Source organism: Ambystoma mexicanum, chromosome 9, assembly GCF_040938575.1.
Source record: "Ambystoma mexicanum isolate Mex_15411 chromosome 9, UKY_AmexF1_1, whole genome shotgun sequence".
NCBI lineage: Eukaryota > Metazoa > Chordata > Amphibia > Caudata > Ambystomatidae > Ambystoma > Ambystoma mexicanum.
In genome coordinates this window covers 263,075,302-263,093,391 of record NC_090931.1, presented here as the reverse complement: position 1 = coordinate 263,093,391, position 18,090 = coordinate 263,075,302, and the positions used below count along the sequence as shown (strand labels likewise).

Below are 18,090 nucleotides of genomic sequence, written 5' to 3'. Positions count from 1 at the left end.
AGGCTATTGGGCACACTTCTAAATTCAACTTTTCACAGAGAGGCTATTGAGTACAATTCTAAATGCAACATTTCACAGCTATTGGGTGCACTTTTGAATTCAACTTTCTAAATGTACTTCTAAATTCTACTTTTCACAGAGAGGCTATTGGGCACACTTCTATATTCTACTTTTCACAGAGAGGCTATTGGGCACATTTCTAAATTCAACTTTCCATAGAGAAGCTATTGGGTACATTTCTAAATGCAACTTTCTAAATGTACTTCTAAATTCCACTTTTCACAGAGAGGCTATTGGGCACACTTCTATATTCTACTTTTCACAGAGAGGCTATTGGGCACACTTCTAAATTCAACTTTCCATAGAGAAGCTATTGGGTACACTTCTAAATGCAACTTTCTAAATGTACTTCTAAATTCAACTTTTCACAGAGAGGCTATTGGGCACACTTCTAAATTCAACTTTTCACAGAGAGGCTATTGGGCACACTTCTAAATTCAACTTTTCACAGAGAGGCTATTAGAGATGCCATCCAAGTGCGGCATATGCTAACAATCACATTTCTGCCTAGATGTGGCGCAGGCTAATCGGTGTGGTTCTCTAGGGCAATGGTGCTGGTTAACATTAGACTGCAGGCCATTGAAAGGTAAGTGAGAGTGGCAGGAGCTTACTGGAGTAGAGTAATTGCTCTACTCCCCACCCAAGCCAGCACTTACAGTTTTGTCGGTGTCTGGTGGCTTCCTTGGCTTCCTCTGCGGACACCTGCTGACACTTCCTGGAGCCGCCCTTGGCCTTGGGGCCCTTAGCCGGTGGGGCTGCCGGGCAGAGGGCTGCCCTGGGAGGACCTGTGATGAAGGGCTCACGGCCCAATGAGAGCGGGGGTGGGCGGGTTGGGAGGCGGGAGGGGAGCGGGAAACAGGAAGAGGGTGCGGGGTGGGAGAGGGACGCTCCGAGGGCCTGGGGGCCCAGTTGGCTCCAAAATCGGAGGCATGCCCAGAAGGGCTTCCTTACCTCGCGTCGGCCGCCTGCACTGAAATGCAGGGGCCGCCACGAGGAGGGTCGCTAGACCCTTCCAGCTGGGGCTCACGGCCCAATCAGAGCGGGGGTGGGCGGGTTGGGAGGCGGGAGGGGAGCGGGAAACAGGAAGTGGGTGCGGGGTGGGAGAGGGACGCTCCGAGGGCCTGGGGGCCCAGTTGGCTCCAAAATCGGAGGCATGCCCAGAAGGGCTTCCTTACCTCGCGTCGGCCGCCTGCACTGAAATGCAGGGGCCGCCGCGAGGAGGGTCGCTAGACCCTTCCAGCTGGGGCTCACGGCCCAATCAGAGTGGGGGTGGGCGGGTTGGGAGGCGGGAGGGGAGCGGGAAACAGGAAGAGGGTGCGGGGTGGGAGAGGGACGCTCCGAGGGCCTGGGGGCTCTCCGAACCATAAGGACAACAATATTTCTGACTGAACCATTCCTTTTACAATCTAGCACACAGTACATATTTGGAAGAATTTTAGCAAAACTCCTATTTATCTGAAAAATGGCATCACCTATTGCCATCCCTCCTCCCCAAGAGCCAGACCACCACCAGCTGGAGGACCTTCACAAAAAAAAGCGCAGTATTTCCAAAGACAATGCAGAGGACCAAGAAAATGAGGTAGAGGAAGTGCCTACCTCTAGAACAAGAGAGAATCATGGGTGTGGCATTTCTTTACCCCTGTTGGGAATGTACCAAAGGCTAACGCTGCCAGAGTGAAATGCACTGAGTGCAGTTGCAGACTCCCCAGAAAGTACTCTTACGGGACCACCCCCATGTGCTGCCACGCCAAATCCAATGACCACAATGCTCTTCGAAATGTTGTTCCTTTCTTAGCAAGTAGGAGGCTATCTTCCTCCAACTCATCTTCCTCAACCAATAGTGTAACCACCACAGCCTACTTCCGTGGGACACAAAATCCCACCAGCTACCTTGCAAGCAATATGATCCATATTTTCTTAAGACAACAGTCCTCTGTATATACTACAACACATCATTCTACAGAGGAAAGCTATTTCGAAGTGCTTTTGAAGAGGTAATCAAGGAGCATGAGAAACATTGCCCCTTACCTTCGAAGAAACACATGTGCAACATCTTCGCCCTCTCCACCTGCCCCTCCATATTAGTGCTTGGTGCCTCTTCCCTCTTTTCCCTCCCACCTTTTCTTCTAAGCTCTCCTGCCAAAAAAATAAATACATCAAAAAACAACAAAAGAAATGTTCCTTTAGGAACCACCTTTCACAGTTAAAAATACAACTAAAAAAAAATATATATATATATACTTAGACTCCATCTACTTTACATTTCTCAGTTAGGTACATAGACTCAATAAGATGTTCCAATATTTCCATTAGCATGTTGTGTTATGCTAACGGAAATATTGTGGCGTTCATCCCCCATTCCGGGCACTGGAACAGTGGATACCAGCCTGGTAGCCCAAGTTATCCGCCCAAGCGAAGCGAGGGTGGATAACGAGGTCTCCGGACCCTTATCCCCCCCATTCCAGCTCCTGCAATGGGGGATGAAGGCCATTAGCACCCCAGGTTCCCAAAGCGGTAACCCAGGGTGCTTAAAAAAATGGATTTTTCTTCCCACACTGGGACGCCGCGTCCCGGTGTAGGAAGGAAAATCCTTTTCCAAGATGCCCCTCTTCGCTTTCCACGGCAACCTGCAGAAGGCGATGAGAGAACCCTATGACCATACTACCACAAGCACATTTTTGTTCCCTTTCAAAGCTATCCCACTTTCGAATAACTTCACCACAAAGCCGGTCCCAGGTGGACATGGCCACTTTAACCCCATGTGTTGTCCCTCGTGGTCATGGCCAGTAGCCAGATTATCCAGTTCATGACCTTATTCCATGACCCAGACAATGTGGCCACTGCCCATGGCCACAGGCTACAGCTCAGTCACCAAAGGTGTATCACTATTTGTTGTACCTACATTATGACACTTGTCAAAAAAGAAAACACGGGCACATTTGCAAAACCATGCTTTAAGGTCCTTGCCAATGCTCCCTACGCAAGTTTTCTGGAAATCCACCCATGTTTTATTGTTTGAAAAGTGTCAAATGTATGCACATACAATAATCATATAACCTAGCCCCCACTTGAAAAAATTCATTCAGACTTTACAAAAACATTTATATCTAGATGCAAAATCTTTTTGCAAACTTGTGTAGATTCGTCAAATTGCACCACATGTATATGCCTTTACAATATTTTGAGACCCCCCTCTAATTTGGCCCCCTCTTGACAGAATCACACGAGACTTTGCAAAAACATTCATATCTAGATCTATAATCTTTTATCAAACCTTTGTGTAGATTCGTCAAATGGCACCTCATTTATAAGCCTTTACATTATTTTGGGACCCCCCTAATTCTGCCCCCTCTTGACAGAATCCGACCTTTTGCAAACCCATTCCGAATCAGGTCAAGAATATAACTGCAAAATGTCTTGCATTTTCATTATGTGGCGCCAAAGTTGTAAGCCATCCAAGAACTGCTTTTCACCAACCCTGTAATGCAGAGGTGTTGCTGAACTTTACAGGACTGTTCACGAAGATCCGGACTGTTTCACAGACTTTTACGGCGAAAAACACCCGTTTTTTTCTTCTTGCAGTCATATCCCATCCCATCCTTATCACCCCTCACCTCCCCAGAAATTATTTGATAGGTTTGACATGGGCAATGTTGTGTTTTTTAATGTTTTTACTGCGATGTCCGCGGACACCTGTCGCTGTCCGCAAATCCAAGATGGCGGGTGTTTCAAAAATTCTGACGCGCTTACCGCTTTTCACCATTTAATCAGTAGTCGTGTCCGATGTCCGCGGACACCACGTTGCCTTCTAAGCCAATCGGAGACCTGTCCGTGGACCGAACAGGGAAATGGGTCCGCGGACCGAACCCAGATATCACTAATTTTATTGGACCTACCTTTTGGTCATTAAAAAAAAACGACTGGACGGATTTCCATCAAATTTGCAAAAGCACGCTTTGGGAACGAAGATGCTGCTACTGCTGCAAATTTGGTGAAAATCCATGCAGCGGTTTGGGCTGTAGGCGTGAGCAAACTTTTTCTCCATTCAGTCTATGTAAAAAAGTAATAATTGGGACCCCCCCTATAACTTTGCCTCCCATTGACGAAACCTCACCAAACTTTGCAAAGAAATTCAAAGTGGCCATATACTTTTAATGCAAAGTTTGTGAGGATTTGTCAAGGGGGAGCAAAGTTATAAGCTGCCCAAAAAGAGGTCTTCCTATGGATTTAGCAACTTAACCATAACTACACAGCCGCTACCACGGGCCGTGTAATGTTTGAACATTAATCTCCTTTTTACAACACTCTGATACAGCAGGGCCGCGTTTGCCCCAGTTCAATCTCACATAAAATAAATACATCTGATGATGGTTTGTGTCCCCACAACCATCAGCACTGTCTACCTCGACACCTTGTGTGTGTGTCGATGATAGTGTCAAGAGGTCTATGTTCTTCGTTGCCCTCGACCTAATGTGGGTTTTTCAGCAAAGGGGCCCCCACAGAGACGCCGGGCCTGTGGCCTTCTCCAACACCCATGTGAGTGTAAGTGGTAGAGTCATGGACTTTCCAAGGGTCTTCTGCCTATTTGTGTTTTTTCTCTGAGGCATATGGTCTTTCCCAACGCCGGTGGGTAGGCCTTCGACTTTGCTGTGACAATTTCTAAGGGTACCTACTCACCTGAGTTATACTATTGGCACTACGAGCAAACCCTTTCTGCATATTCAATTGTGCCATTCAGTAATGTACCTAGTTCCAATTCTCAAAAGCCATTGTACCTCATCAGCTAATTAATTTTTTTATTTTTTTATTTATGTTTTTGTGAAGGGCAATTTAGCACTTTTCAGCAGCTGGTGCAGAGTGCTATTAATTGACCTAAATCCCCTGATCAGCTCTGCTAAAAACAGTTCTTATAGCGCCTTAAATCATGGAGACATGTTCACATGTGGTGCAATTATTTGACCAAACCAGCTTTGCAAATGCCCCACATTCACCCCCTCCACACTCTTTCTTAGGCTGAGCTGCCAGTGCACAGGGGAAGTACCCTGGGCAAAGCTGCAGGAAGGTGGCACTGACCGCAGCAGAACTTGAGGTGGTACTGGAAGAGGAGGAGTTGGTACTCCATAAGGGCTACAGCTGCTCTCAGTAATGAGGTACGCGAGTAAAGAACCACAAAATGGCCGCTCGCCGGTGTGCGCCCCAGATTACCAGCAAGCAATGTCAGGTGAGGGTGAATGCTGGATTTTTTCAACAGCTAGCATAAAAGCTATGCTCAGTCTGCCTCTTGCTCCGGGTGCCCCTCTTTGCATCCTCCGCTAGACAAGGTCACAGGTTTATCCTAAGGACCCACACACCTACACTTGTAGTGATCAACCGAACAGTAAAGAAAGGCTAATAACAAATTTGACAGATGCCTTTGCAGATAGGCATGATGAAAATCCGTACAGTACAACAAAGAAAACAGACTGTGTGTGTGTGACATGTCTGTACATCGCCAGCATGTACATCTCAATGCATTTGCATTTACTGCATTATACCGATTTTGCTCATTTTTCAGGGATACAAGCATAACATAAAAAAAATAGTAAGGGGTTTGGAAAAAAAACAAAAAGGTAGTTAGGTTACAGGGTCTAGCCCCTGGCATTTTTTCCATCCTGATTGCATCGTAGCCCCATTCTACTGTGGTTTGCCATATGCATCCTCGCATAGCCATTGAAAGCGAGGAGGCGCTGTGGTCCAGAAAGGCTAGGACTAGAAAGGTGCTATAGGGCCCTGATCTTAGTTGAAGGAGCTAATTTTCTTAGCATGTTTATTGCTTTAAGGCTATGCAACGATGTATAATGCAAATCATGATGGAATGGGAGCTACAGTCATTGACTAATGTGATCCAGTCGCGACTACTGGGCTTATTGATTTTACTGCTAATGCAAAGAGACTTCTGAGCAATGTATTCCCCAAGCCTGTCCTGATTTTTGTGGGAGGCAGGCAATCGGCATGGTTGGGTGGAATTGATTAAAGCAGGTTGGCAAGACAGGGTAACAGATGGTGACTTTGGATTATCCATCGTACAATGCACCTGAATTGAAATATCCTCCAGCAAAGAACGAGACAGCATGAACACTATGCATTATGGCACGTGGATGCGAGGAATACAGGCCATTCAGTCAAAAAACTTTGTTAAAGGGACGTTATGGTTAATTTGCGCTACTAAAAACCTATGAAATTCAGTGAAAAAACTTTGTTAAAGGGACGTTATGGTTCAAAGTAAAACCGAAAAACCCCTGAAATTCGGCAGTTATGGTAAGATAAGCAACCATAACTCGCGCCACCGTGCACTGCTAAAACTAACACCCAGGACATCAAAGATGACATCACAAATGTCATTGATGACATCACTGATGACATCACATGTCTGGCTCTCCCTTTTTTCCCTTTACTAACATATCTAGGCCACATAGTTTTCTTCAGTAACAGTCAGGAAGTAAAAATTGAAAAGGTACTATATTTGCAGACTTAGGGTCAAGTCACATCATATGAAACATATACATAGCGGAAGACACAGGCTTGAAAGAGAGCAATCCTTTCTGTGCATGAAGATAATCATTAGGGTTATCAGCACGTTCTCATAGTTTTATTTTTATTACTCTACCTTCCCTGTATATGCTCATATGTGTATACATTATACTCACTCTCCTTTCCTTTGGGTGCAGTCACATCATGTGATACACATACATATGGTAAGTAGCAGCTTTGAAACAGAACAATAGTTTCTCTGCATAAAGACAATCAGTTAGGTTAAGAACTCTTTCTGATACTATTTCTGCTTTTTCGTTTACTTCACTGTCCCTGTATATAGTCATATTTGTATGTGTTGTTGTCTCTGTGTTTTGTCTGTAATAATTATGTATTAAGTGGGTTTTATTATCTACTTATTACATGTTTCACAGTATGCAAAACTTTAATAAGAAAGCAGTTAGCATTTCACTATTCAACATGGCAAGATTATGAATATGGCACCTTCATCATGTATGCTGCAGACACTGCCTATGTTTCTGCATGAGTAGCTTAGTATACTGGATAGAACTTCATAATAGAATGCTATTTATATCAATGCATTGCTTAATGCACTAATTAGCTCACGACATTTATCCCAATGATCCTTGACAGTTTTTGGTCAGCATTATAAGAATCCCTCTTACTGAGTTTTTATGAAAAGTAAATGCACATGTGATGTCATCAGTGATGTCATCAATCACATTTGTGATGTCATCTTTGATGTCCTGGGTGTTAGTGTTAGCAGTGCACGGTGGCACGAGTTATGGTTGCTTATCTTACCATAACTGCCGAATTTCAGGGGTTTTTCAGTTGTACTTTGAACCATAACGTCCCTTTAACAAAGTTTTTTCACTGAATTTCATAGGTTTTTAGTAGCGCAACTTAACCATAAAGTCCCTTTAACAAAGTTTTTTTTACTGAATTTCATAGGTTTTTAGTAGCGAAACTTAACCATAACGTCCCTTTAACAACGTTTTTTCACTGAATTTCATAGGTTTTTAGTAGCACAACTTAACCATAACGTCCCTTTAACAACGTTTTTTCACTGAATTTCATAGGTTTTTAGTAGCGCAACTTAACCATAACGTCCCTTTAACAAAGTTTTTTTACTGAAATCTTACAAACGCTTATTTGATGTTCTTAAAACCAAAATTTAATAACTAAACTGTATTTAAACCCTAAGTAAACTTGTTTTAAAAAAATACAAACTGTTAGAATACTCCAAAAGCTATCTAACTGCTCAAAGATTCTACAACAACTAATGAGATAAATGAATACCACTAAATTAGACCAAAAAATACACAGTTAGAATACGCCAATTGGTATCTAACTGTCCCAAAATTTAACAATATCCAAATAGATAAATCAATACCACTAAAATATATAAAAAAAATAGACAGTTAGAATACGCCAATTGGTATCTAACTGCTCCAACATTTTATAATATCCAAACAAATAAGTAATATGTTACTGCTCCAAAAAAATGCAACAAGCCAAAGTATAAAGTATTAGCCAGAAACAACAAGTGAACACTGAAAAGAAACAAACAAATAAACTGTACCATAACAGAAAAAGGTTTTTTTTCATCCAACATGGATTTTTTATTTCTCCCACAGACCCAATGATTTTAGCAACAAATACAGAAACTGAGCAAATTGCACAGTACTCTGATTTGTAATCTACTAAATATGAGGGTCCCAAAAAAAAAAATTATGTTGATTATACAATGTAATAAGTCATTACAAAATACTAATACTAACATGCTATTTTCTTTTATCACAGAAATTAACGGGAAATACATGTACTCCGGTTACTAGACCAAACAGTAAGTATACAATAATAAGGAGAACCATAGCAGCATATCACATCCATAGTATCTAATACCTTTGTTCCTTATACATTTGTTTTTCACCCAAAGTTATAAGCAAATATGAATGTGATATGCTGCGGTGGTTGTTTCCAGGGCATAGAGTCTTGGGTGCATGGCCAAATGGCCATACACCCAAGATCTATGCCCTGGCAACAACCAGCGCAGCATATCACATCCATGGAGTCAAACATTTCAACTATGGTCTATGGAAACTTTTAATGTCCGCGGACATTATGAGTGTTCTTAGAAAACTTTCAACTTGCCAGCGAACAATATGGACAGCGTTTTCAGGACACTCCCTACAAACATTTCAGAACAACGCGATAGTTCTTAGAACACTTTCAACTTGACAACGAACAATACGGACAGTGTCCTCAGAACACCCCCATTTTGTTTATTTGCGAACATTTCAGGACACCATGAGTGTTCTAAGAACACATTCAACTTGCCATCGAACAATACGAACAGCATCTTCAGGACACCCCCTACGAACATTTCAGAACAACGCGAGAGTTCTTAGAACACATTCAACTTGACAAAGAGCAATACGGACAGCGTCCTCAGGACACCCCCATTTTGTTTATTTGCGAAATTTTAAGGCATCGCGAGTGTTCTTAGAACACATTCAACTTGCCAGCGAACAATACAGACTACACCTTCAGGCCACCCCCTACGAACATTCCAGGACACCGCGAGTGTTCTTAGAAACGTCTTCAGAACACCCCCATTTTGTTTATTTGCGAACATTTCAGGACACCGCGAGTGTTCTTAGAACACATTCAACTTCACAGAGAACAATACGGACAGCGTCTTCAGGACACCCCCTACGAACATTTCAGAACAACGCGAGAGTTCTTAGAACACATTCAACTTCACAAAGAGCAATTCAGAGTGACCCAAATACTTTTTTGGTGAGGATTCGTCCAGGGAGAGCGAAGTTATAAGCCGCCCAAAAAGTGCTCTTCCTATGGAAACACCAACTTAACCATAACTACATGGCCACTAGCCAGATATATATATCAGGGGAACCGAATCCATGGGCCTACAAGAGTTCAAGGAAGGTGATAAAAAACAAGGGGAGAGTATGTGCATTTCCTGATTTCGAGTATACCGGTTTTGCATTAAAAGCAATAAAAATCTTCCCACTGAACAAGCTCTATTATAGTGTAGTGTCCGTTTTTAGGGATATAGGAAGTGAGAGGCAAAAGGTGGATTTGGGGGATCCCCGAGTCCCTTGGTTCATAGGATAATGATAAATAAAAAGTCACAAATTGAATCAAGAAAACATGCGTTCATTAGAGACACATTGATGCGTTTGGAGTCCACTTTCACCATTAAATCAGGTAACTAGATACTCATTCTGATATCCCCTGATGCTTATTATGGGTAGCTAGTAGAGACCCGGCCCCTCCTACCCAACGTCACTTGGCTAAAAAGCACACGCACATTCTAATTTCCTCTGACGAACTTTCCCATACCTGGACTCCGGACCCCAAGGGCGTTCAACCTACGGCGCGTTCAGACCACCCAAATGGTAAAAGGGGCTATACAAACGACGATGACATCTGACAGACAATGAGAGTGAAGCTTGAGCTGTTAATGATGTCACTCGCAGCCCTGAGGTGACATGCACCCCACAGTTGAAAGCTACCCCTCTACCATTTCATGTTGTGTAAGGGTCCCGTGCATGTCCCTTTCACCAGCTATGATGCCACTTATGGAACAGCATTCAAGTGGCTGTAAAGTGGAGGCATAAGGGAACAAATCACAACATTACAAAAAGAAGTTTCCCTCTTCCCCGTCACCCCACAACAACCCGAAAAAGAAAACTATCCCCAGCAGGGGTGCCTCCCCAGCCGATTATGAACTCCTACGGTCTCCCGTAGCAACTGGTGCATGCGCTTCAGCAGGACGCCTAGGCCTGAAAGGCTGAAACTGCGGGCACACGTGAACGAGGGCACATGTTTAGCTGGCAGCGAAACACATACGCCACTCAAACACAGAAAGTGTGGGGGGACTATTTTGGGGATATAAATCTTTCATCTAATGCTTATATCAGTATATGGGCGGGGCACTGTGGCTTTTTTCTTTGCAATGCAGCAAGGCTGGCCTGTAACACTTCATTTGTAGAACTTTCATTCATACGTTTCTCATATTTAATAAAACAAGTGTTTTCATCGCATTCTATCTTCTGCCACCTTTGGGGATTGTATAATTAACGCAAAGTCTGTCCCGTTATGCCGCAGCGACCCCACTCCGTGACCCCTTGCTGACGGCAATGCTCCTGAGTACTCCGAGGGTAACTAGACTTTCATAAGCAGTAGCCATTGCAGTCATACTGCTGACATAAGCAGATGTAACACAACATGTGTGGCCACTGAGGATCTATCCTAACGCATTTATCTATTTGGAACACACCACACATGGCCTTCCTGACAGCCACCTGCTGCCAGGATTAGAGGGAAAAGGTAAGTACACAGCAGATGAGCTAGAGTAAGTCGGCATTTACAGCAGAGGCACTTGGCTAAAGCCTCGGTATGACATCTTCAGAGTGCAGAACATCAAGTGCGAAAACCAAAGCACAGAACAAAGGCCCCCCAAGTACAAGTATTGCGTGATCTCAAAGTCACCTGGCCTAGTAGGATCGTTGTCTGTCCTCCCTTTGTTCCCCTCCCTTCCCTCGTCACACCTTGAAACACTTGTGTATTGGTGCGTTATAAACGTCATATCATATGATATCATGCCAACACTAGATGGGGTGCATTCATGACTGCCGTAGGCATCTAGCTGCTAGGTGCACGCACTCTGATATATATTTTGGAAAATCTCTTTGTGGCTTTAAAACAAGATTCCTGAGGTCATGAGTGCTACCGCTATGGTCTGCCAGGCGTCAAGTCCAAAGCTACAAAGCTCACTCGGAAGAGATATCTTCTGAGCTAGGACCTGTATCCAGCCTAAGAAAGCCTCCTAGATAGTGATAGTACCAAAGGCTTTGAACCAGATTTTACCCTATTACTTTCTAACAACATCATACTCCAAGCCCCATTTTATGTCCCTTGGAGAATTCCAGTTCATTTGCACCAAACAGAGGTTGGGCTTCTAGATTTGATCTATAAGAACTTCGAGCACACAAGTCTGCCTTTATCGTCATCCAATGCCATACGCAAGACAGAGTTCTCCATTCGGCTAGTTCTCCACTTCTCCAATGTAAAATACCAAGAGTAACAAAAACAGCTACACGTAGGCATGTAGGCCGTTTCCATTACATGTTTGAACATTTTCCAATGTTTTCTGTCAACTTTAGGACGGCATCATTTTTTCAGGTAGCTTCTAAACATGTGTGTTTATCAGATGTGTAGTGTAGTGTAGTGTAAATTGTACCGATAGTGATTAACTGATTTTGTTCCCAGTTAAAGCACTTCCCCATTAAAGGACCAACCAGTTAACTAACAATTAGCATGCCTTTTAGACATTTAGAAAAGTCGTGTTGGCTGGTCCTCCGGTGGAAAAGATACAGAAATAGAAATCACAACTTTGTTTTCATTGGTTACCTTGATATAGAAGGGTCCTACACCAGACTCGAGAAATGTTACATATCGCCTTCTCTTCTGTAAACCCTCGAAAACCTGCTTGCTCCCTCATACTGCTGCGCTGCTGTTTTTCTGAAAGCACTAGAATTAGCATGTGAGACGGCTGCCGCGAACGTCCAATCTCACCTGGGACCGGATGGGCCAAAATGTGCCCATGGCCCAATTCTTGCTCATTGGCTCGGCACTCCAGACACCCAAATATTTAAGCTTCCCCTTCATGTTGAAATATTCCCAGGACTGTGTTCCCCTGGGCACAACTGAGAAAGGTGTTGATTTGGTTGGACCCCCTTTGTCCTCCCTATATTCCCCCACCCCCTTCCTTTTGCCTTGAAGTGAACTTACTTGCATCTGGCGGGTTACGATTACAAATGAAATAAATTAAAGCATGTTACTCCAAACTCAGACATATTCTCTGTAGGCCAGGGATCATTCATGGACTAATGGACTCCCGAAGGGTCAAAGAAAAGTGTATTAGGGTTGCTTGGCCTAATTCCCTTTCCGCAATGTTCACATAAGGAGAAGACTCAACCACAGGAAGCAAAGTCATCCATAATTCACAATGATTGAGCCACACAGGCCTCCCACGGAGCCTCAAATTTTGATATAAATGTGTGCAAACAGGTACCTTGGATGACTCTTACGCAGGACATGTACCTTCATCCAGAGAAATCGAACCTACAAAAAGATACGGGCTGGTTAGCAATGCAGTATTGAGTAATAACAATGCACAATTCTAGAACCTGTGTTAAATACACTAGCCATGCGCCAGTATACTTATAGCAAATTAATCATAAGAGCATTGAAATGTTGGTAGCGGTTACTGTGTTCTGCCATGGAGGTTTTGTTGTGTTTTTGGCACGGCTGCTTTTGGCAATTTGTTTTTTTTACTAAAACGTGTTGAGTGGTTGGGATAGGGCATTTCGGGAGTTAAATCCGGCCGCAAAGATCAAACCACAGTAGTCAGGTTTGTAGGCCAGGCACTTCACCACTGCACTATATAACCTGATGAAAAATAAACAACTAAAGGTAAAATGTCCCATTTCGGTACTGCAAGTCCCAGGGAAAACATATGTATTGGTTCTTGGATTTTAAAACATGCACACCTTTTAACATTTCAAAAACACTATTAGAGGAAAATATCCTCTCTTGGTTTTTGTGCGTGTGTTTTTATGAAACGCAAAGGCCATTCGTCCTGTACAATTTGGGTGGTTATGCGAAGCCAATTTAATGAAATGTGCATATTTCACCTTGATATGCTTATTTCTGGTGACGGCACATTCCATTGCATTTGTTGAGGAGTCCCCCCACTTTACGTTTTAGGACTTGACCCTTGGTGGAAGTACATTTTCCTTATTTGTTCCATATTCTTTATCTATACCATGCCTGTGTCTGATCCGGTCAAATTGCACAGCGAGTAGAGTGCTCGCTTTGACATCTGTGCAGAGCCTATCAACACAGGTTCGAATGCCAGCAAGGGACTCAGCGTTTCACACTTCTGAGGTCGCTAAATGAGCACCACACACCGTGGGTAATCAGCGCTCAGCTACCTGAGGGTTTGTAGCGCTATATAACTGCAAATTATTATTATTACACTAACAGATATGGAATATGGAGCAGATTGGGCACTTTTCCTTATTTGCTTCATATTCTGAATCTATATAAATATAGATACAGAATATGGGGCAAAAAAGGAAAGTGTCTTTCCACCACGCAATGGCACATGGGGCTCAGAATCAAGGCCGCTTTTAACTTCAACATTCACCAAGGAATATATTGGACACCTTTAACAACTTAGAACTGGGGACAACAACCATGTAGTGCCTAAAAAGCCACAAAGAGAACCTTGACCTTTGCATGCTCCTGCATTAGGAACCAGTACAGGAAGCCCTAGGACGGTGGCAAGTGATCAGATCAACCAAGGCGCAGTCATAGCTACACAATGCACCATTTGCAGGAACCAAATTCGATCAATAAGGCTTCTTAGAAGAGCCAAATAGGCAATGGCTTCAGCCGAAGGTGACAAGACAAACGAAATGTCAAGTAAAATCCATTTCGAGATCTTTTGGGGTTTCACAAGCACTGAAATCGAGATACTCATTAATAGCGATCTGCGATATAACCTGTGTCCACTGGATCTAGGACAGTTTCATGATTATTTTTTGACGATTTAACCACTTTTGTACTGCAAGAAAGCAGGGGGGCTTAAACCACCACACGCCCCCACTTCCACCCCTCGCTACATACCTCGCACAAACGTACCATCAATATTTTTCCTGCAATCAAATTGACAGTTTTGCAGGTTTCTTTTTGTTGCATTTTTTTACATTCGGCAAAAGTGGGTAATACCTGTCCAAGGATATCAGATTCTTGACCATCGTTACAGAATTGGGAGAGTTTCCCCATTGATAATGGCCATAGATGTCTTGCCCAGGTGTGCTGACCCATTCTGTTCTGGAAGGGTTTAACTTAAGGCTGATTAAGCGCATCCATTGGCCAGGCAAAGGATAGGCTAAGACCTTGGTGAGGATCGCAGGGGCCAATGTCAACGGGGGAGGGAGATCCAAGACTATTCGTGAGATCAGTGTCAGACTTCTCCTAACTTAAGGGTATACAATCCTTCAGCAGAACGATGCTTACACAAGTGTCAGGTGCTCCTCCCAATCGTGTCTGAGTATCAACAGGGGTGCCTAGGGGGAGATATTGTGAATGCAGATCGACCATTTAGAAGGTGTGTTGGCAAGCAGCATTAGAAGGGGGAGCTATGACAGCCCGAGTTCAAGTAAACACTCAAATACTCGACAATTATCTTTTGGCTTGGAATGAAATACCCCCAAAAAAATGAATGTTATATATAGAATGTATGAGTGCTTTGAAATGACAGGCGCACTCATTGAAGACATGTGTCGTTCACAGGTCTCTGGGCAGAGGTGGTGCTTATGGTGGCAGTTTATCAAGCCCACCAAGTGAAATATTGCTCTTGCCAGGCTGCAGGGAGTCAGAATACAGGTTACATTATTAATCTAGCTTTGCTGGACGACAGACCCCAGTCATCAATGGAGACAGGCAAATGATGGGGTAGGGTATGTGTGATAAATGATTCCTAAAATAACGCTTTGTGCATGAATTCTGATCAAATGGGAAACATCTGAAGAAAAGCAGAATGCATAATTTGGCACCGGCAGCTGTACATGAAAAGGTTTCCCAGTTGCCTCAATTTCACTGACAGCCTTTGAATGCGGTCCCTGCTTCTGCAACTGCACGTAACACAAAAGACCCAGCCAGGAGCCAGCAAGCCTCATGCGTTCCTACCCCCAAATGCTGACATTCTCCAACAGGACGGAGAAGGGTGCACGATTTCCATAAGGCAGGCGTGCGTGAGAGGAGGAGTGGCGCTTTACAAACAAGTTCCAAATGATGGATGCGTAACCATCAACAACGAGGATATGTCACTGCGAGGTTCACAGTGACATCTGATAGTGAAGCACATCAAAGAGAGGTCTATGATGTCACCCCCCCCTGAGGTGCACAATGCACCCCGAGCTACGCATCTACAATCTTATGTTGTTCATAGTTTTCCACACCCCGTTTGCACCCTACGCATGGTCCACATAGAACAGCATTGCAGGGAGTGGGGCAGAAACGTATGATGGAATTAAGCAACAACATGGATTGGCACCTCTCCCCCATCCTCCTCACCCCAGCAACATCACAATGGACCCGGCATCCTACCACCTAAAATCATCTCCCTCATGTGTGCCCCCTTCCTACAGCATAACAATACCTGCCACCCCACCACTCTCCCCCCTAGCGGCCTATGTTTGCCCTCTCGCCCCCCAAAAGAAAGCAATGCATGGCACCCTTCCACTGTCTTCCAGGTCTCTCCCCAAAAACAAAACAATACCTGGCGTCCTACCATTCTCGTGGGCCTGCCCCAGCCTCTCTACTTCTTCTCAGGGGGGTGGAGGAATACGGAGTGTGGCGCTGGTGCGCTTGATAGCTGTGGTTCCGTGAAACTCGCGCATGCTCGTGACTGGCACACCAGGGGGACACCCTGTGAAAATGAGCGACGGGCGGGAGACAGGGCGGAGGCATAACGCTGTGGACTACGGCCAATCTTCCACTGCCGTGACGTCACAGTGGGATGACGCAACATCTTCTCTATGGCTGAGGCGTTTTATACACATCGATGCGGATTACAGGGGCATCTGGTAAGGGAATGAAGCCGTTCAGCGGTGGTCTTGCTCCACAGTACCGGCACTGGCTACAGTAGTCAGTCAGGTAGTGGAAATGCGTGCAGTACCAGAGAAAAAGCGCAGTCACAGTAAACACTCACTCGAGTGGGCAGCTGAAGTGACTTTCTGTTGCCATGCCAAACGCGACCTGCCGGCGACCCCGACTGATGCACCTCCAGGAAACCCAAAAGCGGCCCACTTCTTAAACACGTAGGGGCGGGGGGAAAGCAGGCAGTAGGCCTTGAATACTGTTGTGTACTGCGTACACAAAGTATGCATGCGCGAGCAGCTACGTGGCTCGCGCATGCGCGTTAGTTTAATAAAGGCGGTGCCCGGCAGTTCGCGCGGGAGACCGGAGCCATCACACGTGTCTTCCCTGCATGTATGGGTGCGTGTGGCTGTATGCGTGTGTGACGGCCGGAGGCAGACCCCCAGCACATACAAAATTGGCGACGAGGCAGGATCAGAGCTGTTCTTCCCGTTTTCCGACGACACCGGCGAAACGAAGCACAACTCCGCAGTCGCGGACCCGCTCTAACAGCCGGCGGCCATTTTGAGTGCTCACTCACTACGACACACGCAGTGGTTGCGGCCCGTTCCGGGTGCTCGTGCGCCATCTGCCCGTTGCAAGCAGTTGCAGCAATTTTTGGACACTCCACAGCCCAGCTAAACCAGGGCTGTGACACAGAAAGTGGCAGAAGAGCCAACAAGTAGACTCTGCCACAGTTGGGAGTCGGATCACCCATCAACCTGCCAAGACAATACTGTGAGTACCTATCGTGATTGGTGAAGAAACAGATGATGAGGGCGCCGTTGCCCCAATACCACGCAGAGTGCGCACCACTCTGGCTCCCATGCCCGAATTTGATACTACGGGGCCCCCATCAAAACTTGGCCCAAAATGGCTCACATGGGTCAAAAGACTGGAAATGATGTTCAGAGCCTCAGGGGAGACAGAATACGAGGCAAAGATCGCCATCATGATGTACTCCGCAGGCACTGAAGTCCAGAAAATATATGACTCCCTTGACATTCCAGTGGCGACATATGACGCTGTCAAGCAAGCACTTCGGGATCACTTCCTACCATTAGCGTATGTTGATTTCGACAGGTTTGTAATGGGGGCAGAAAAACAACGAAGCGAAGAGTCACTGGACCAGTTTTGTGCCCGGTTGAGACACCTAGCGAGCTCCTGCAGGTGGGTCAACGAAGAGGAAATGGTCCGAAACCAACTGCTGCAAGGTTGCTGCTCAGGAAAACTTAGGAGGCAAGACCTGAGGGAACCAGGGCTGACCCTCCGGCAAATCCTGGACATGGGAAGAGCGTATGAGCTGGCGGAGGCCAGAGGATCGAAAATGGACGCAGCCACGCATCCCAAGAATGAGGAGGAGGCTCTAGCAGTCGGACGGTTCACACCTGGGAAGGCCAGATGGACACCGAAGAAGGGAGAAGGACCCACGACTTCAGATACCCCTCAGTCGTGCTCCTATTGTGGATATGACCTCCCACACAGGGGCGAATGCTCAGCCAAATCACGAACATGCGGCAGGTGTGGGATACCGGGGCATTACGCCAGGATGTGTAGGGCCGCCATGCCCGTGGCAGCAAGCAGAGGACCAGAGAGGGCCGGTAGAGGTGGCGCTCGCACGGCAAGGGGCATATCGTCCCTTGAACAGGACGTGCACGACCTACACATTGCCGAAGAAGAGGAAGAAGAGGAGGAAGAAATTTTCTTCATTTCCAGCATCGCAAATGGCCCTGGTACTAGACGAAGACCCATATGTGC

The 18,090-nt window shown here is 45.2% G+C and overlaps 1 protein-coding gene across 3 annotated transcripts in view; it reads right to left on the bottom strand.

Annotated features, from left to right (window-relative positions):
• LOC138487944 (calcium/calmodulin-dependent protein kinase kinase 1-like) overlaps positions 1-18,090 on the bottom strand; it is a 1,547,719-nt gene that overhangs the window by 1,142,744 nt on the left and 386,885 nt on the right. The window contains exon 5 of one of the 3 annotated variants that reach the window (XM_069614593.1): positions 12,698-12,747. The exons of the other annotated variants lie outside the window; for them this stretch is intronic. The gene's annotated coding sequence lies outside the window, so the exon portion shown is untranslated. The remainder of the gene's footprint in view (positions 1-12,697; positions 12,748-18,090) is intronic. 3 annotated transcript variants of the gene reach the window in all.